Below are 6,773 nucleotides of genomic sequence, written 5' to 3' on the forward strand. Positions count from 1 at the left end.
GCCCGCCGCTCGGGGGCGCGCACGCAGGCCGGCCGGATCCCGGAGCGCCGCAGCCCGAGGGGCGCGCGGGCGGGGGGCGCGGGCGGGGGCCGCGGGGGACCGGGCTTGGGACTCTGGAGGCCGGCAGCCGGGCAGCCCCCGACCCGCGGGCTGTGCACCGCGCGAGGCCGCGCCGCCCTTCCCACGCCCCCGCCCGCCCCACTGCACCTGCCGCGGCGCCGGCCTCCGCCCAGGCCGCCTCTTCCACCCCCGCCAGCCACTCTTCTTCGACCCGGGGTCCTGCAGACCTCATCCTGTCTCCACGTGTTCCTAGGCCCCCCCTTCCAGCTCCCCAGAGCAGCACCCGCCTGACCCTACCCGGGGTCCTCTGTCCTCTGGGGGCCCACGGTCCCCTCCAGGCCCATCGCCAAGGATGCTGGGCGGCGGGATCCCATAAGGAGCCGGGTCTCTCACCTTGAGCGATTGGTGTCGTCTGCAACACCCTCGGGAGAGTCCCTCCCTGGGGCCAGTGGTCAGTCCTACTGAGGCCACAGTGACCCTCGGCCCTCCAGGACCACCCACCTCCCCCAGTCACTAAAGCATGCCAGCTTGCTGTCGGAGGGGAGGGCCCTGTCCACTTCTCCACGCAGAGACCGGGCAGGCATGAAAGAGGAAGGGAGTTTGGGCAGGTGACTTTGCAGAGGGTCCATGCTGAGAATGTGCTAGAAAGTGACCCTCGCTGGGAGCAGGCCCCTCTGGGAAGGTGACATTTGAGCAGGATGTGAACAATGAGGAAATTTCCTCAAGGGACTCGCTTATACGGCACTTTTTCTCAAGTGGTCCTGTGGGCTACCCCACTTAAAGGCGGGCAAACGGGTTCTGTGGCCCATGGCAGGCAGGACGAATCCCCATCCTTTCTGTGACCAAATCAATCAGGACCCTGACCCCAGCCATCACCCTCCCACCCCGGTCAGCCTGATGGCCACAGATGAAGGACCACGGCCTTGCCCGGCCTCCACACCCGGCCGTTGCCCACATTTGTACTGGATTCAGCTGGTTTGGTTCCAGCTGTGAAGACTGGAGCCAGGAGGGAAGTCGGCAAACACCCCTGCCTTCGGAATCTGCTCACGCACCGTGCGGGCCCCAGAGTGGGACCCTCACTCCGGGCATTATCACCTCCCTGCTGGTGGGCCGCTATCTCAGACGGGGCAGCTGGGCTCCGATGGGCTGGACACCGCACGCACTCGAAGGTGGTCCCAGCTGGTGTCCCCCTGGGTCCCCACTGCCCGCAAGACTACGTATGTCCCGTGACGCTCAGATGCAGATGTGAGAAAACAGCCTCGGAGGGGGCCACCTGCTTCGTCCACAGGGGCACTTACAAAGCCAGCCGCAGTGTGGACGGCGAGAGGGCTCAGCAGTGTGCCACGGCAGCTGGCTGTGTCCGGCTGGGGCAGGTGCCAGCCAGGCGGAGACCCTGGGCTTTCCCTGAGCAGAGAAGTGATGGCTGGTGGCCTAAAGCCTGGGGAGACTGTGTGTCCGGCTACTCCATACAGAGGGAGGACATTGTCTCTGCGCTGTTCCCGTGACCCCCCCCAGCACCCAGAGCAGGGCCTGGCACGGGGTGGGGGGCGCTCCTGGGCAGTGGTATGTGGGAGAGATACACGGGCCCCCTAGACCCAGTCTTGCGCCCACCAAGTCCGTTGGTCCTGAGTGGTGTTCAGGGTTCCTGGCTGACTTCTGCGCTCCTTCCCTCCAAGACTTTCCGTGATGCCCTGATTCCTTACCTCACCAATACCCAGGAGAGGTTTGGGGTGGAAAGGGAGTGGGAGAGGTCGGCCCTGACCCTGCAGTTGCTCCCCAGAAGGCAACTTGGGGCTCCCTCCCTGGTGGGCATATCTGGGCGCTACTGGGCCTCCTCCAGCCAGCTCCAGACAGAGCCATGTCCCACCTTACACAGCTGCTCTTGCCTGGGGCCCGGTGTGCCCCGAATCCCGCTAGCCTCAGTCAGGTGCAAAGGTCCCTAAAGGCCCCTGCCCCTGCCGAATGTGAGGCAAGGCCAGGGAGACGTACTCCCCTGATGGACCAAAGGCAGTGGGCCCAGCACAGCACTACAGGCTTAAGGGCATTCCAGTGCTCACTGACCAGGTGCCCAGGGCAAACCTGGGGGGAACGGGACCCCCAGGTCTGTTCAGCAGGTGCGGAGTGTCCCGGAAAGCGGAGCCCAGAGTACGACTCTGGCATCCCTGGCTCCTGGTGGGTGGGGGCCAGGGTCTAGGGACTGTCCCGCCCAACCCGGGACTCTCTAGCAGGGAGAGCCAAGGCCCCGACGGGTAGGGTAGGCCTGGGCGAGTCAGAGGATGACAGTGGGTTAGAAGCCACATCCGTCTGACCTCTACTCCCACGCCTCACGGGTCAGGCCCCCGGGACCCTGTGCACCCGTTTGTCTCTCTCCTGTGCAACCGTCCAGCACCATCGTGTGCCAGGCACTGCTCTGGGCACCAAGGAAATGTTGGGGACAGCGCAGGGGACTTGGGGCACAGGGAGGACGAGAGGGACAAGGAGGAGCACATTGCAATGAGAGGAGCTCATGTGAGCCGAGTCAGCGGGTGACGGGTCAGCAGACTGGGGAAGGAAGAGCAGCTGAGTGCACCGGGGAAGGGGTCAGAGACGGGCCAGCCCGCTGGGGCACTCAGGCTTGCAGCCACTGGGAGGACCCTGGTGTGCCTCTGAGGGGGGTGAGCTTAGGGTCCTGCGCTGATGCAGAGGCGGGCCCTGACCAGCATCTCCCTGCCACTGTTCTGAGACGGGGTGGGGGCTGGTGGGGGAGGGGCAGGAGGCGGGAAGTGCGTGGGTCGGGGCGGTGGTGGAGGGGGCAGGGAGAAGTGTTTCAGGATCCATTTCTGAGGCCAGGGGTAGGATTTCCCGATGGGCTGGACAAGTGGTGTGTGATCGAGGGGTCAATGCTGACTTGGGTTCTGGGCAAAATATGCAGAGGGATAGCGTGTTATTGGCAGAGCCCGGAAGGGAGGCAGGAGCAGGGGACCTGGCAGGAGGACTTGGAGCTGTTTTGGATGCGTCCGGTTGAGCTCGTGCCCCTTTGGACATGCAAGGGGCGCTGTTGACGGGCGGCAGCTGCGGGAGCTGGGGCTTGAGGTTGGAGGTGGCCAGGGCTAAGTGTGGACAGAGACCCAGCAGGCCCCCGGGCTGCTCCAGTCTGAGAGGTGAGGGAATCGAGACGGAGCAGCGACGAAGACTGAGCCTGAGCAGCCGGGGCAGGAGAGACCAGGAGGGGGTGCCTGGAAGCCAGCAGAGAGCCGTTGGAGGACACTGCAGCCCGCGTGCCACGTGCCCCCATCGCCGAGCGGGCGGAGGATGGGACAGCACACCGGCCCCTGGATTCAGCAACCTGACCTTGAGGAGAGCAGTTTCAGGCCCGGGTGTAGACCCCGTGATGAAGACAGCGTGGTGTTGACCCAGCGAAGACAAGTAGACGTCTTGGACAGCGGAGAGTCACACCAGCAGAGAAGGAGAGTCTTCTCCACGAACGGACCGGTGGACCGGAGGATGTCGAGCCCGCCCTCACACCACACATGGCCGTCCACTCCAGGGGGTCAGAGACCCGAACGCCAGCGGGAACTCCTCTCAGGGGAAGAAGACGCAACGATATGTCTTCTTGATCTTGGAATCATGAATTTAACCAACGAAGATTTGTTTAAGGAGGAAACACAAAGAATGTCAAACCCGACAAAGACGTAAAAAGAGAATAAGACGACCTTCGTGTAGAAGAAGGCCGCTATGAGGTACACGTCTGGTACAGGACCGATCTCCACAGTATGTGAGGAACTCTCCAAACTCAGTAATAAGAAAACGAACAGCCCACTCAAAAACGGGCCAAAGGCCTGAACGGGCACGTGGCCTCAGAAAAGTCCAGACGATACATCCGCACACAAGAAGACGCTCCCGCCACGTAGGAAATGCACCTCAAACTACACTACACGCCTCCTAGGAAGGCCACAGGCCAGCCCCGGACAGCACGAAATGCTGGTGAGGACACAAGCAACCGGACACGGCCGTCCACTGCTGCTGGGGACGCGAGATGCTGCAGCGGCTCTGGGAGGCACAGCCCGGAACATCCGCGTCCGTGCGATGGGCCATCGCGCTCCATGGCACACACCCGAAGGAATCGAGGACTGATGTCCCCACGGAAACCTGCACGTGGATGTTTCTAGAAGGTGTCCTCGTGATTGCCAGCACTCAGAAGCCGCCGAGAGGCCCTTCGGCAGGTGGACGGGTGAACCGTGGTCCGTTCGGCACAGAAAAGGAGTGAGCTATGAAGCCGTGAAGTTTCACGGAGGCAACTTACGTGTCTGTCACCACGTGAAGGGAGCCCCATGCTGTGTGATTTGAACGTGGGGACATCCCGGAAGAGGCAAACTGTAGAGACAGTAACGAGACCCCTGGTTGCTGGGGGTTCGGAAGGGAAGGGGAGAGAGGAACAGGAGGAGGACAGAATCTCGCGGCCGGGAAACTACGCCGTGTGGGACTGGAAGGCGGATGCGGGACTCCCTACACTTGTCACAAGCTGCCACGGGGCGTGAGCCCGGCCGTCAGAGATGGACCTCGGTGAACAGGGGAGCAGCACGGGCGGGTCGGCCTAAACAACCCCCCGGGAGAGACGTCCACAGTGCGGAAACCGTGCGGGTAGGAAGGATGGGTTTGGGACACATCTGCCATCAGCCAGTCTTTCTGTCAGCGTAAACCCGATCTAGAAATTAAAGTCTCCTAATGGCAAAAGAGGAGCGTCAGTGTCTCTTGGGGGGGAACGGATCCATCAGACTACACGAAAATTAGCCACTTCGGGTCCTTAAAACACACCCTGTGAAGGCCTGAGGAGCCAAGCCACAGCGAGAGGAAGCGGACCCTCACTGCACCTGCTAGTGCAGTGGCGGCTGCGAGTGCCTGAAACACAGGGACCGCGAGCCTAGCAGGCGGGCCACCCAGCAGAGAAGGAAACGATCCCCATGCCGACAGGCACTTTGCACCCACACAGAGGAAGCCCATGACCCCGTGCTTGTCCTCACGCCCGGCAGCAAAGTGCAGACGCGAGCCCAGGTCCGCACCCTGCGCGCCTGTGGGGACGGCTACGGAGGAGACCCCGGAGAACCGCAGCCGGGGTCAGGACCGCGGGGCACTTGGCCCTTGCCAGCTTGCGGGATGGCCCTCGGTACCCTCACCGTGTGGCCTGTCCACTAAAGCCAGTCCCGAGTTGTCTTTGGCCAATGGCATGTTTTCTAGGCACACACCCCCTGAAATGCCCCCAGCCACCCCGTCAGGGACAAGAACACACATGCCGCACCGTCAACAGCCCCAAACGGGAAAGCTTCCCAAAGCCCGGAGAAGCTTGTCCCCGAGACCCTAGAAGGGATAGAGGATTTGGGACACAAGAGTAGGCTCGCAGCCTTGAGAATGAACGAATTAGCCCCGGGCGCCCCGCCAGGAACCCCGCAAATACGGAGCTGGGCATCGCGCCCGAGGCCCTTCTCCCCCGCCCCCACCCCTCCGTTCAAGGGGGAGGAGGCCGGGGGCTTCTAGCTGGCCCTGCACTGCCCTGGTCTCCCTGCCCCAGGCCTGGGTGTCGCTGGGAGCCTGAGACCCCGACAGTCCCCAGAGGGAAGCTGCCCTGTCTGTCACTCCCTCTCCTGGCGCGCTGCACCTGCGGCTTCCCGGGCGCCCCAGGCGGGGAAGGAGGGTCTGCAGGTCCTGAGCGCGGAGCTCAGAGGGGGACCCGGAGCTGAGGGGGACTCGCCAAAGGGCAGAACCCCAGGGAGAGGATGAGGCAGGAAGTGGTTTCTCGCCAGGCCCTCCCACAGAGCCGCAAGAGAGCAACTGAGAAGCTGAGTCATGCCTGCCCCCGCTGTCCTCCCGCCCCGCCCTCCTCCTGGGCCTGAGTCACCCCGGCCCTCAGAGGGAGGGTGCGGGTGCAGCGCCCGGGGCCCCAGCCACCGGCCCAGGCTATTCGCCCTGCTAGGGTGCGCGGGAGGCCAGGAGAGGAAATTCGCTGCAGGTCAGCTGACCTGGGACAGCTGGTGGGGGGGCGGGAGCGGTTGGCACAGGGAGGGTGGGGGAGGGGCTGCCCAGGCCCAGGTGGAAGCAGTCGGGGTGCGAGTACCGGGCCCAGGAAGAAGGACGGGGAGTGCCGGGCACAGTTAGGGCCCCCTGGCTCACAAGCCCTTCGGAGCAGACAGGGTTGAGTCCCGAGTCGGGGTCTTCCTCCATCACCACAGCCCTGGGGCGGTGAAGGGTCCCCGGGGCCCACGGGTCTGGGACCTTCCTCAGCAGCCCCATACAGGGCTTGTCGTGTCCCTGACCTGGAATGACTGTGTGCTGACTCTCTGGTCCCCAGGCTTGGCTGGGGACCCCTCTCTTTATTCTTTATCAAAAGCCACCGAACCAGACACTGCGGCACACACGGGCTGAGCAGGACCGCCGCAAACCTGCTTCTTGGGGCAGCTAGACCCAAACCAAGTCCTTAACAACAGAGGGCCTAGTTATGGACTCGGGCATGGGCTGCGTGACCGTTGGGGCCCCTGCTCCAGGGTGAGGGGGGCTGTCTTCACAGCAGGTACTGGTTGATGGACAGGAGCCGCCCCAGGAACAGCAGTGGGCTGGGGTTGGAGGCTGGGGAAGGCAGGAGAGCCTTTCAGGCTTGGGGACAGCATGTGCAAAGATCCCAAGATGGGACTGAGCCCACGAGTTCCAAGGATGGAGAGAAGCCCCCTGGGGCTCGGGGAGGC

Source organism: Meles meles, chromosome 8, assembly GCF_922984935.1.
Source record: "Meles meles chromosome 8, mMelMel3.1 paternal haplotype, whole genome shotgun sequence".
Taxonomy (NCBI): domain Eukaryota; kingdom Metazoa; phylum Chordata; class Mammalia; order Carnivora; family Mustelidae; genus Meles; species Meles meles.